General features: G+C 38.0%; 1 protein-coding gene across 8 annotated transcripts in view; it reads right to left on the reverse strand.

Annotated features, from left to right (window-relative positions):
- Nucleotides 1-12709, reverse strand: part of LOC138145372 (protein FAM9A-like) — a 650020-nt gene that overhangs the window by 35806 nt on the left and 601505 nt on the right. For 2 of the 8 annotated variants that reach the window (XR_011164212.1, XR_011164210.1), the window contains one exon: nucleotides 2273-2523. The exons of 5 other annotated variants lie outside the window; for them this stretch is intronic. The gene's annotated coding sequence lies outside the window, so the exon portion shown is untranslated. Of the gene's footprint in view, nucleotides 1-2272; nucleotides 2524-7302; nucleotides 7398-12709 lie in introns of those variants that run through there. One more of the 8 variants, XR_011164209.1, reaches the window with a different exon arrangement.

A 12709-nucleotide genomic window follows, 5' to 3' on the forward strand; every position in this document is an offset into this window, starting at 1 on the left:
AGAGAGACACAGAGAGAGAGACAGAGAGAGACAGAGACAGAGAGACAGAGACAAAGAGACAGACAGAGTGAGAGAGACAGTGACAGAGACAGAGACACAGAGAGACAGAGACAGACAGAGAGAGAGAGAGACACAGAGAGACAGAGACACAGAGAGACAGAGAGACAGAGACAGACAGAGAGAGAGACAGAGAGACAGAGAGAGAGACAGAGAGAGAGAGAGAGAGAATGGCAGAGAGTGCTACAGGAAGACTATTCAGCTAAGATAAAAGTGGGGCTAAAACATAACAGGATGCTCTAAAAGTATTAGTGTAGTTTTTTGTTTGTTTGCTTGTTTGTTTTATTTTGTTTTTGATCTTATCGGAGGGGGAAGGCAGGGTAATTGGGGTTAAGTGACTTGCCCAAGGTCACACAGATAGTAAGTATCAAGTGTCTGAAGTTAAATTGGAACTCAGGTCCTTCTGTCTCCAGGGTCAGTGCTCTATTAGTATTAGTATAGTTTTAAACTATTAAAGCTTAAAGTGCACTAAGACTATTGGGACATAGATAGATAGATGGTAGATAGATAGATAGATGATAGATAGATAGATAGATAGATAGATAAGAGTGATACAGATATAGATATTATTTTGGTGGTAATGGGATCAATTTTAAGTCATTTGTCAAGTATTAATTAAATATTTAGTACATCCCAAGCACTATGCTAAAGCACTTGGACTAAAAAAAATGGCAAAAATAGGCCCTAACCTCGAGGAACTCATATCCTAATGGGACAAACAGCACGTAAAGAAGCAGGTATATGCAAGATACATACAAAATAAATGGAAGACAAACAATGACCATCTGTAGAAGGTGGAATTTGAAGTCAATCTTGAAGGAAGCTAATACTCAGAGGTAAGAGAACACAACTATTTCAGATTGGAGGAGCGAGGGTGTCAACCAATGAAAAGGAATGGATACAGGAGATAAAGGGTCCTACTTTAGGAAACACAAATTGGCCACTATTGTTGTCTTGTACAGTTATGTGTAGGAATGTAAAGTGTAAGAAGATTATAAAGAGCATTAATGCCAAACAGGAGTTTAAATTTGATCTTTGAGATAACAGGTAACCTCAGGAGTCTGTTGAGCAGGATAAATTGGAGAGAGGAGACATTTAAAACTGAGACTAATTTAAAAGCTAATGCAATAGTCCAGGCAATGAACCAAGGTTGTGCTAAGATAGAAGGGGACATATATGATAAAAGATTATATATATATGTGGGTATGTATACATATGCATACATGTACACACATATGCATATATGCACACATATATGCATATATTCACAATACATATAATATATGCATGTACATATTATACACACACATGATCTATGATTAGATAAAAAGGATAAATTTTACTACTGGCAAAGTTTCAAACACATTTATCTTGACCCTACATACAAACTATAGAAAATTAGTCCTCAGTCTTTTCTTTTTTTGCCTTTTGGAGGCAATTGGGGTTAAGTAACTTGCCCAAGGTTACACAGCTAGTTTTTTTTGTGTGGGTGTTAAGTATCTAAGGCTGGAACCGAACTCGGGTTCTCCTGACTCTGGGGCCAGTGCTTTATTCACTGTGCCACCTAACCGCCCCCCTCAGTCTTTCTTAATTACCTTCTGTCTTCCTTCAGCCAGGTACTATCTATCCTTCACGTTAGCTCAGTCCTAGCTACCTACCTGATGGATATGTTTGGCAAGATGTTTTATGTGTTTTGTGCCTGTTTTGATGTTAATAATCTGAGCATTATTGAACAAAGTTAACTATTGTTTCATCTTTAAATAAATGTTACATGGTTTTAATATGTGTACAGGAAGTTCCGCATTAGAGAAAGGCTGTTTTTTGTAGTTTCATCATTTTTCAGTCATATCTGACCCTTCATGACCCCATTTGGGGTTTTCTTGGCAAAGATATTGGAGTGGTTTCCCATTTCCTTCTCCAGATTATTTTACAGATGAGAAAACAGAGGCAGAGTTAACTGACTTATCCAAGATCAGCTAATAAGTATATGACTTCTAATTTGAACTCAGTTTTTCCTGACTCCAGGAATCTGTTTCACCAAATTTCTACTATGGGGGAGAAAATAAAGGAACCAGGACAGGTACTTTTTTTTCCTATAGTCCTGTTCCCACTACCACATTCCATTTAGTCTTTCTCTTAGAATTCTTCACCTTAGAAACACAGTTAACCAAAGTGTTCACAGCATTGCCCTGGGCTACCACAGTAAACTGGGGGGGGGGTGTGCACATCTGGTATTTTTAATTTTCAAGGGAAAACAGCAATCCCAATACTTGTCAGACACCCCACAAATCTCCAGCTCAAGGGAGTTCATAGTTTCAACATTAAATCATGCTACATTCTCTTCTGTGACATTCATGAAAATTTAAGATACATTTTTTTTGTTTACTTATCATTTTGGTGATGTTATTTACTTCTCAAATTTCCTCATTGGCTATGAATATCTTTGCAAAGATGAGTTTGGAGTGCCTGTGATAAAAAAGCAAGTACCAAATGAAAATCAGGAAAAGGAAATTTGTGCCCAACAGACACAAACATCCCATTAGTGAATGTGGTTATTTTTAAATGAAATAAAAACACCATTTTCTTTCAATTTATATGTATTAGTTTTTCAAACAGCTACTAAGTTGTTAGGACATAAATACTTATTAAGTTGTTTGAACCTAACTCCTTAATAAATGTTGGTATTTCTTTTGGCCTTTGGCACTGTGAGGAAAAATAATCACAGAGACACTAAGTGTCCCATGGACCAACAACATTTAAGAACCTCTGGCTTAGACCCACTGCCCATAAAAATAGAACCCTCCCCAACTCAAATCCTAATTTTCCAAAGCCTCCCAGCTTACAGACAAGAACAGTTCTTTTTTTTTTTCTAATTTGTTATTTATTTTCAACATTCTTTTCTTTTAAATTGGGTTCAAAATTCTTTCCCTCCCTCTCCAAACCTTCCTCACCCACTTAGAAGGCAAGCAAAATGATACTAAGTACACCTGTGAAATCATGCAAGACTTAATTCCATATTAGTCATATTGCAAAAAAAAAAAATAAAGTAAGAAAATCATACTTCATTTTGCACTCAAAGTTCATCAGTTATCTCTCTGGAGGTGGATAGCATTTTTTCATCATGAGTCCTTTGGAATTGTCTCTGATTATTGTATTGATTAGAGTATTCAAGACTCTGTGCTCTTTTTTTGGCCCAATTCAAGCTCCATCTCCTTGGTCAAGCCAAGCTGAACAATGAACTCTATCCAAATGGATGCAGGACCCTTCTTTGGCTGCATGGTCACCCTCTCTTGTCTTAGGGTACTGTGTCATGGAATACATTACTATTCAGGCAGTGGGTTTTATATGTGTAAGGTACTAGAGATTATATAATAGGTAAGAACAATGTTTGGGATGTGTAGTCCAAGAAATGAACATGATTTCTCTTTGTCTTTTTAAATTCTCTCTCTCTCTCTCTCTCTCTCTCTCTCTCTCTTTCATACACACACACACACACACACATATGGTCTGTCTTTCTCTGTCTTACAGTTATCTACATCTCTCTGCCTCCATTTCCTCTGTTTTTTTCTCAATTGCTCTCTTTCTTTCTCTGTTTCACTCTGTCCCTTTCTGGGTGTCTCTGACTCTCTCTCTGCCTCTCAGTCTTTCTATGTCCTCTCTCTGTCTATCTCATGAGCCCTTGTACATGCACACACACACATACACACACACACACATACACACACACTAGTAGTCAGTAAACAGGTCCTTCTGAGCAAACCTTGCTATCTAGCAAAGTACTTTAGGTTCTTCCAAAAACTAAACCACTTCAGGATAGGAATTCACTTTGTTCCAAATGCAGTGACATAAAAGATTGTGTTCCAAGGAGATTCCAAGACATACTTCTACCAGCCAAGAAAGCAAAGGCTTCTGTACCCTAGAAACTCCACCCCACCCCATAGGATCAAAGATTTATAACCTAGAAGGACCTTAGAGAACATTAAGTGCAACTCCCTCATTTTACAAAAGAGGAAACTGAATCAGACTAGAGTGACTTGCCCAAGGGTATTCAACAAGTCCAGACTGAGCACTGGGCTTGGAGTCAGGAAGATCTAAGTCCAAATCCAGCCTCAGACTCTTACTAGTTGTGTGACCATGACCATGTTTGCCTCAGTTCCTCATCTGTAAAGGAGATGCAGAAGGAAATGGAAAACCAGTATCTCTGCCAAGAAAACCCCAATGGACATAGTTAGAATCAGACATGACTAAATGGCAGAACAACAAAGATTTCTAACCTAGATCTAATTTGAAATTAAATCCTGCCATTGTGCCACTGGGTTTGAATGCTATTTCAAAAAGAGACAATGTGACCCAGGAGAAAGGGCCCTGACTCTGAAGGCAGAATACTTGTGTTCAAATTTCACCTTTGTACACGTGTGATTCAAGGAAAGTCCCTTTACCTCCCCCATCCTCTCTTTCCTCCTATAAAATAAAGAAGGTTAGATATAAGGAATTCTGAGATCTATCTCTAAATGTATGATCCTTATAAATATAAAAGTTTCTAGAATATAAGAAATGCTACTTTAGATTCGGTCAAAGGGCCACACTTGAGGATATAGAAGGCCAACCCTGGTCTAGTCAATCAACTTCTTTAGTTCCTACGATGTGGATAAACTGGTTTGAATATGTTGCCCTGTCTCCCACGATGACCTACTTTAAGAGATATTTTAGCACTATGTAGATAGAAGCGATCTAAGAACAATTCATTACCAATGAACATATTTGTCATTTCAGAATAGGGAATAAGCATTTATATACCACCTACTATGTGCCAGACATTGTTAAGCACTTTTTCAAATATTATTGCATTTGATTGTTTTTCAAAACATCACCAGCTGTGGCCAGAGTCCTAAATGACCACCATACCAACAATAGAAAGAGGAGTAGATACAGCGTTAGAAGACCTGGGTAAAGATCCCAGTTTATCCATTGAATATCTGTCTGACCTTAGGCAAGTGGCTTTCCCTCTCTAGGATACTGTTTCTTCATCTAGAAAACAAGGAAGTTAGACTACACAACCCCAAGATTCTTTCTAGCTCTAGATATGGGATCCTATGATCTCCATTGATAGTCTTGGTTGGTGGAGGAGGATTGAAAATTAAGAAGGAAAAAGAGACATCAGGTAAATTGTGTCAACTCTAAAGTTGCTGTTTATTGTTCAGTCATTTCAGTCACGTCCTACCCTTCATGATCCCATTTGGGGTTTTCTTGGAAAAGATATGAGAGTGATTTACCATTTCCTTCTCCAGCTCATTTTACAGATGAGGAAACTGAGGCCAACAGGGTTAAGTGACTCTCCCAGGGTCACACAGGTAGTATCTGAGACCAGATTTGAACTCAGGTTTTCCTGATTCCATGCCTAGCACTCTGTCTACTGTGCCACCTAGCTACAGCCCCCACCAAAATAAACAGAAAAGTGGGCAAAGGGGCGGCCAGGTAGCACAGTAAGAGCACCGGCCCCAGAGTCGGGATGACCTGGGATTTAATCTGGGCTCAGACACTTAGCACCACACCCAGAAATAACTGGTCATGTAACCTTGAGCAAGTTACTTACCCCAATTGCTTTTTGAAAAAAAAGTGGGCAGGGGCCAGGAAATAAACCCAGGTCTCCCACATGGTAGGCAAGAATCCTGAACTATGCATGCCAGACACAGTACTCAAAAGTACTGTATATGTAAGCCCCCTTCTCTCATCCTGAACTATCCAGTCCTTAGCTTTTAAATTTTTATATTACATCTTCATTGGGGTATCCCATAGTCACCTTAAACTCAAACATCCCAAACTGAATTCATCCTTTTGTTCTATAAATTGATTCATCTTCCCATCTGCTCCATTTATGTAAAGAGTAGCCCAAGTTTGTTTGTTTGTTTCCCAATTTTTCAGGCAAAAAAATAAAATTGAAGTCAGCAAGTCCTGACATTTTTCCCTTCATTACTTTTCTTAAACTTGCCTCTTGTTCTCCATTCTCATTGGTGCTACCCTATTACAGGACCTCGTGAATTCTAGAAAGTCTTGCTCACTCTGTTGTTATAATACTAACAGTCTTTCTGAGAATCGAGGTAACTGCTACAATTGTTCATACTAGCAGAACATTTTTTTACTTTGGGAGTAGCCCCCAACTACTAACCCTGGATCTATTCACAGTCTTTAGAGTATTCACTAGCTTCTCATCATTTTAGTTATTTCAGTCATGTCTGACTCTTAGCGACCTCATTTGGGGATTTCTTAGCAAAGATATTGGAGTGGCTTATCATTTCCTTCTCCAGCTCATTTTACAGATGAGGAAACTGAGGCAAACAGGGTTGAGTGACTTACCCAGGGTCACGTAGCTAGTAAGTGTTTGAGGCTAGATTTGTACTCATGATGATGAGTCTTCCTCCTAAGCCCAGCACCCTATCTACTGCACCACCTTAGCTGCCCCATTAGTTTTCAGCCCTGCTCTAATTAGAAGCGGGGTAGAAGAAGGATCTGGCTTTAGAGTCAGAATGCAATGGGTTCATATCACAGCTCTATCATTTAATATTTGTATGACCTTCATCCAATTATTCCATCTCCCTCTGCCTCAGTTCCTCATCCATAAAATGGGAGGGGAACAAGGAGGATTAAAGGGCCTCTAAATTTCCTCCTAGCTGTAATTCTTATATCCAATAACCACCCTAGTCCTTTCTATACCACAACTGATCTTATTGGCAAAATACCTTTCATGCAGGTCTCCTGGAAATACCAGGAAATCACCACGTCAGAACGAGCGGCAGAGACAACTCACAGCCCTGTGGCACGGCAGTTGTACATTCGTGGCTCACCTGCTTTCTGTCCCAGGTGTATTGGCCCCAGTTCCCAAACATGCTTCCCCTCTGCCCCAGCTGTGCGCCTGTTAAAATTCACCTGAGGCCCAAAGTCAGAGTGCCAGGAATGTATATATACACCATTCCAGAGTACTAGAGAGTGCTGCAGCTCACTCTGGTATGCAGAACTCATCACATTCCTAGTCAGTGCCTACATGAAGCCTCCCAGGATATGATTATGGGCATTTTGGTCAGAACAGGCCAACAGGGGTCAGAATGAAAATCTAAGATAGACCAGTGTGGTCTGGATAGTATAAAGAAGAATCCTAAATTTCTCAATGCTGCCTGCTCTTCCAAACTTACTTCCATCCTAACATATCTAAGCAAACCTTATGTTGAGCCTTTACATGGGGGCAACACTTGCCTCTGTTCTCACCCAGAGCCTCTGGTCCCAGAATAGGCCAAGTGAGACTTCTTGACTTGCATCTTTGGGCTGAAATATGTGGTCCAGGTAGCCTAAAGTGAAGCGATAGCATAGTGAGAAGGGTGCCAGACTTAGAATCAGAAGACCTAGATTTAAAGCTCTGATCTATATCACTTAACTAGCTTTGTCACTTTAAACATGTTACTCAATTCCCTCTTCTTTGAAATGAAAGATGGGAATAGAGGACCTCAGACCCATTTTCCTAATCTAAAAAATAAAGGCAGATCTCAAGGGATTGTGGAACTGAATGTTGTAATCTAAAAGTAAACAAATAAATTAAAATTAAGTAGTGAAAAAATAGGGGCGGCTAGGTGGCACAATGAATAGAGCACTGGCCCTGGAGTCAAGAGGACCTGAGTTCAAATCTGGCCTCTGACACTTAACACAAAACTAGCCGTGTGACCTTGGGCAAGTCACTTAACCCCAATTGCCTTCCTTCCCCCTCCAAAATGCAAAAATTTTTTTAAAAAGATGTGGAAAAAAATAAAGGCAAGCCACTTGACCTCTGTTTGCCTCAGTTTTCTCAACTATAAAACACACACATATACATGAATATGAATGTATATGTATATGTGTATACACACACATATATGTATATATATATGTGTGTGTGTGTATGTATATATATAATGGCCCCTAGGTTCCCTTCTAATCCTAAATCCATGATCCTGTGACCTTCAAGGTCACTTGCAGTCCTAAATCTAATGAGATGCCCCTTTGGTGCTTGGATATATGTCTTACACTCAGTGGTTCAGTCAATAATATCTCAAGGATCTTTAATTTTGTTGATATAAAGATCCTCCCTATCAAGGCAGATTGAGAGGTCAGGGAAGAAATCCTTTTATTGCTCAACTTAGTAGAAACATATCTGGACTGAAAATCAAACAACCATGATTAGGAAAATTTAAGTCAAGCCAACAAGCATTTATTAAATACCAACTGTGTGCTAAGTACTAGGAATAGAAAAAAAAAAAAGGCAAAATAATCTCTGTCCTCAAGAAGCTTGTAGTCTAATGGGGGAAGACAACAAGCAAAATCCTATGTGCAAACAAGATTTTGTTCAGTTATTTCATTTGGGTCTTATTCTTCATGGCCCCATTTGAGATTTTCTTGGCAAAGGTACTAAAGTTGTTTGCCATTTCCTTCTCCAGTTCATTTTACTGGTGAGAAAATGGAGGCAGAGTTAAGTGACTTGCCCAAGGTCACACAGCTAGTGAGTGTCTGAGGCCACATATGAATTCAGGAAGATGAGTCTTCCTGATTATACTTTCTGGTCCTTTATCCACTGTATCATCTAGCTGCCCTACAAAGAAGATACATACAGAATAAACCAGATAAACTCAGAAGGAAGGTACTAGTATTAAGTAAGGATACTTCTTGTAGAAGTTAAGATTTCATATCTCTCTCTCTTTATATATATATATATACATATATATATACATATATACATATATATATATATGAAAGATCAGAAGAGTCCAGGTTATAAAGGGCTTTAAAAGCCAAACAGAGGTTTTTATAGTTGATCCTAGAAGGAATAAGAAGCCATTGAAATTTACTGAGTAGGTGGAGGGGTGGTGTTTACTTGATTATACTGATTGTTTCAGAAGATTATTTTGATAACTGAGTTTAGAACAGACTTGACTGGGGAGAGATTTGAGACAGAGAGACCAACAAGATGTCTATTCTATAGTAAAGGCATGAGATGATGAGGATGTTCACCAGGGTGGTAGTAGTAACAAAGGAAGGGGGAGGGCATAAGCAAGTGACATTATGAGAGTATTATGAGGACATGGCAACTAATTGAATGGCAGGGGTGGGAGTGGAGAGGGGAGGAGATAGTAAAGAGTCAAAGATGTTCCCTGGGTTGTAAGCCAGGATGACTGAGAGGATGGTGGTCCCCTTAACAGTAAAGAGCAAGTTAGGAAAAGGGGAAGATGGAGAGGAAAAATAATTTGTTCAGTTTTGCCATGTTGAGTTTAAGATGTCTATTTTGAGATCTAGTTCAGGAGAGACAAGATGATCTCTACAGCATCTCAAGCTGCAATATTTCTATGTTTCTGTAATTCCATGATTTAAAAATAGTATTTTCCCAAATATTTCATCTCTCAGACTCATAAAGGTGCTTTATCTAAGGTTTTCCTGGATCATCACACCTTCCACAGCTCTGTTCATTCAAAGTATAATAGCTGTTTAAAGAGAATATAATTTAAATACAGTTGAAGTTCCAAGCTACAAAGAAGGGAAAAGATACAATATGTTTATTAGTAACACAGTAAAACTGTGCTCATTGTCTTCCATGAATGGAGATCACTTAAAAACTGGTTTCAATAAAGAAGTCTCTTAAAGCAAATTTTCACAAGGAAGTTCTATCTAATTATTAATATTGATATTAATTAACATAGCACACACATGTGTTTTTATATATATATATGTATATATACATACATGATATACCATCTCACCCCAGTAAAACCAACAGGATATAAATTTGAGATTTGAGGGCAGGGACTGTTTAATTTTTGTTTTTTTCTCTCTCTCTAGTACCTATCATATAGTAGATGTTTAATAAATATCTGTGGATTGATTATCTAATCTGAACCTCACAACAACCCTTTTGAATTAGATACTGAAAATATCATTATTCCTATTTTAGAGGAAATTGTAACTCAGAAACTTTATACAAATTACCATGGTAACTGATGGCTCAATGGATAGAGCTCTGGGCCTGAGTTCAATTCCATATCAGACCTGTTATGCTGGGCAAGTCATTTGACCTCTGTCTACCTCGGGTTCCTCAACTACAAAACAGGGATAATAATAGCACCTACCCTGAAGGATCAAGGTGATGAGGATCAAATGAGATAATACTTGTAAAACATGCCTAGTACATAGGTTACATATATGTGTATGTATATGTATATATATAGTATACACATATATATGCCTGTCTATGTGTGTGCATGTGTACTAAATGACTCCTAAGTTCCTTCCAAACCTAAATCATGATCCTATGACTTCAAGGTCACTTGCAGCTCTCAATCTAATGATACAGCCCTTAACTAAACTCCAAATATTTCAATTGTCATTGAAATAAGTAATAAAGAAATTAACAAAATAAGATGTGTTTTTGAAAAATCATGTCTATTATAAATACCCCAATTAATTATAAAGGACATATGAAAAAAGATGCTACCTGCATCCAAAGAAAGAACTGATAAATAGAATTATGTACAGAATAATTAGGTACATACATATATGTGTGTATTTATACATATATGTATGTGTGTATACACCTACCTGTGTCTAATGGTAATCATCTCTGGGGGTAGGAGGGAGGAAAAAAAAGAAATTTACATGATACTTTTGTTGTATAGTGAAAGGAATAGCAAGTTGTGCATAGTAGATTTGTAGTTTCGTGTACAATCATCTTTTTATTGTACTATGTTATGAAAATGCTTGCTTTACTCCATAAATAAAAATGAAAAAACTGTGCATTTATTTAATTTTCCCCTCCAATAATCTATGCTTCTAGATAAATTTTCATAGGCATTGATGCTATAAATATTTTGACTTAATATGAGTGTCTAACCATGTTGAGAAAAGAGTTTCAGGAGGGTACATTTCTGTTCATGCCATGTACTTTGACTGCTCTCTACTGGGTAGAAATTATACTCAGCTTTCCCTGATATTTATCTTTCTCTCTGCTGTCAAGTGGGAGAAGTTATTTGCTTCCTGAGATTTGGGGAGATAGAAACTAAGAACCCCCTAATTATAAGTTTATATATAGATGATATCTTTAGAAGTTTGGGATGAATACTGTAAAAGCTATATATAGGCCTAAGTTTATTTCTTCTAGATTTACAAAATCTTTTGTTTTCTTATGTTTCTCTGTAGCCATTGCTCTATAGATACCAGCAGTCTGTATTTACATGCTTGTTCATTTTTTTAATGTACTAAATACAAAATATTCAATATAATATAGTGTTGTTTTGTTGTTGAAAAAAAACCTGTTTCATATTCATGGGATGCTAGGATTGTTCTTTAACCATTTCTGATTTTAAAACAAACAAAAATTTGATTTGAATTTTGAAACTAAGAAGCTAAGACCTAGGCCTTTGAAATTGAAAAATGATGCCTCTGGGACATGCCCAACACAAAAACAGGAAAGGTCCTGCTGCTTTTCCCTATTAGGCAGCTGCTTCATTCCAAGTGCTGATGTCACAGCTGTACTCTTGTCAAGAGAGAGCAGATTAGGAGATTTTATTTTCACATTTCTTTTGCTCATCAGCCTCTTGAGTGATTTGTAGATGCAAAGGGAACTCTAAAACTTCAAACATGTACTATATGAAAATATTGAGAAATAAAAATAATATAACAAAACAATAAAAATAGAACAGAAAAATTCATCTCTAAGTGACTTAATTCTAATCAAGGCTTTTGTGAAGGATGGATCAGACCAAGTTTCTCCATATCACACAAAGCTACCTTTCCTAAACTTTGGATCCTGTGTCCAGCAAGACAAGGTACTGGGGGAAAAAACGGACAAACAAAAAAAGGGGTTAGACTGAGACACCGACAATTAATAGAGTGCATTTTCTAAATGTTAGAACTAGAAGAATGTAACTAAAAATAGCTCTGCATTGTAAAATAAGTGATGATTCCATGGAATAATGCTACCTGTGAGGAAAAGGAGTCCTATTAACCTGAAAGAACTTTTATGAATGTGAGGAAGAACATTCCATGAATGAGGGACTCTCGATGGAAACACCCAGAGTTGGGAGACAGAGTGTCTTGTTCCAGTCAGAGCAAGGAGGACTGGATCACTAGATTTTACAGTATGTGGAGGCAACTAAGGCATAAAAAACTGGAAAGGTAGGAAGCGTTTTAAAAACCAAACAGAGGATTTTTATATTTGATCCTATAGATGATAAGTAATCAAACTGGAGTTTATTGAAGGGGGTGCAGGGTGTGACATGGTCAGACCTATCCTTTTGGAAAATCAATTGGATGGATGAGTAGAAAATAGGCTGTAGTGGATGATACTTGTGGCAAGCTGACAAACTAGCAGGCAATTAGTCCAGGCATGAGAAGATGAGGACCAGCATAGTGGCTATATCAGAAGAGGAAAGGGAGTATATGTGAGAGAAGTCACAGAGCGATGATTGATAGGACTTGGCAACAGATTAGATATGATGGGGGAGGGAAGGGGGAAGGGGGAAGGGAGAAGGGGTAGAGAGGCCCAGAGACAGAGAGGAGAGGGAGACAGAGACAGAGACAGAGACAGAGACAGAGACAGAGAGAGAGAGAGAGAGAGAGAGAGAGAGAGAGAGAGACAGAGAGA

Source organism: Petaurus breviceps, unplaced genomic scaffold (assembly GCF_028583685.1).
Source record: "Petaurus breviceps papuanus isolate PSGF00001 unplaced genomic scaffold, PetGlider_PUasm1.0 90734, whole genome shotgun sequence".
Lineage (NCBI taxonomy): Eukaryota > Metazoa > Chordata > Mammalia > Diprotodontia > Petauridae > Petaurus > Petaurus breviceps.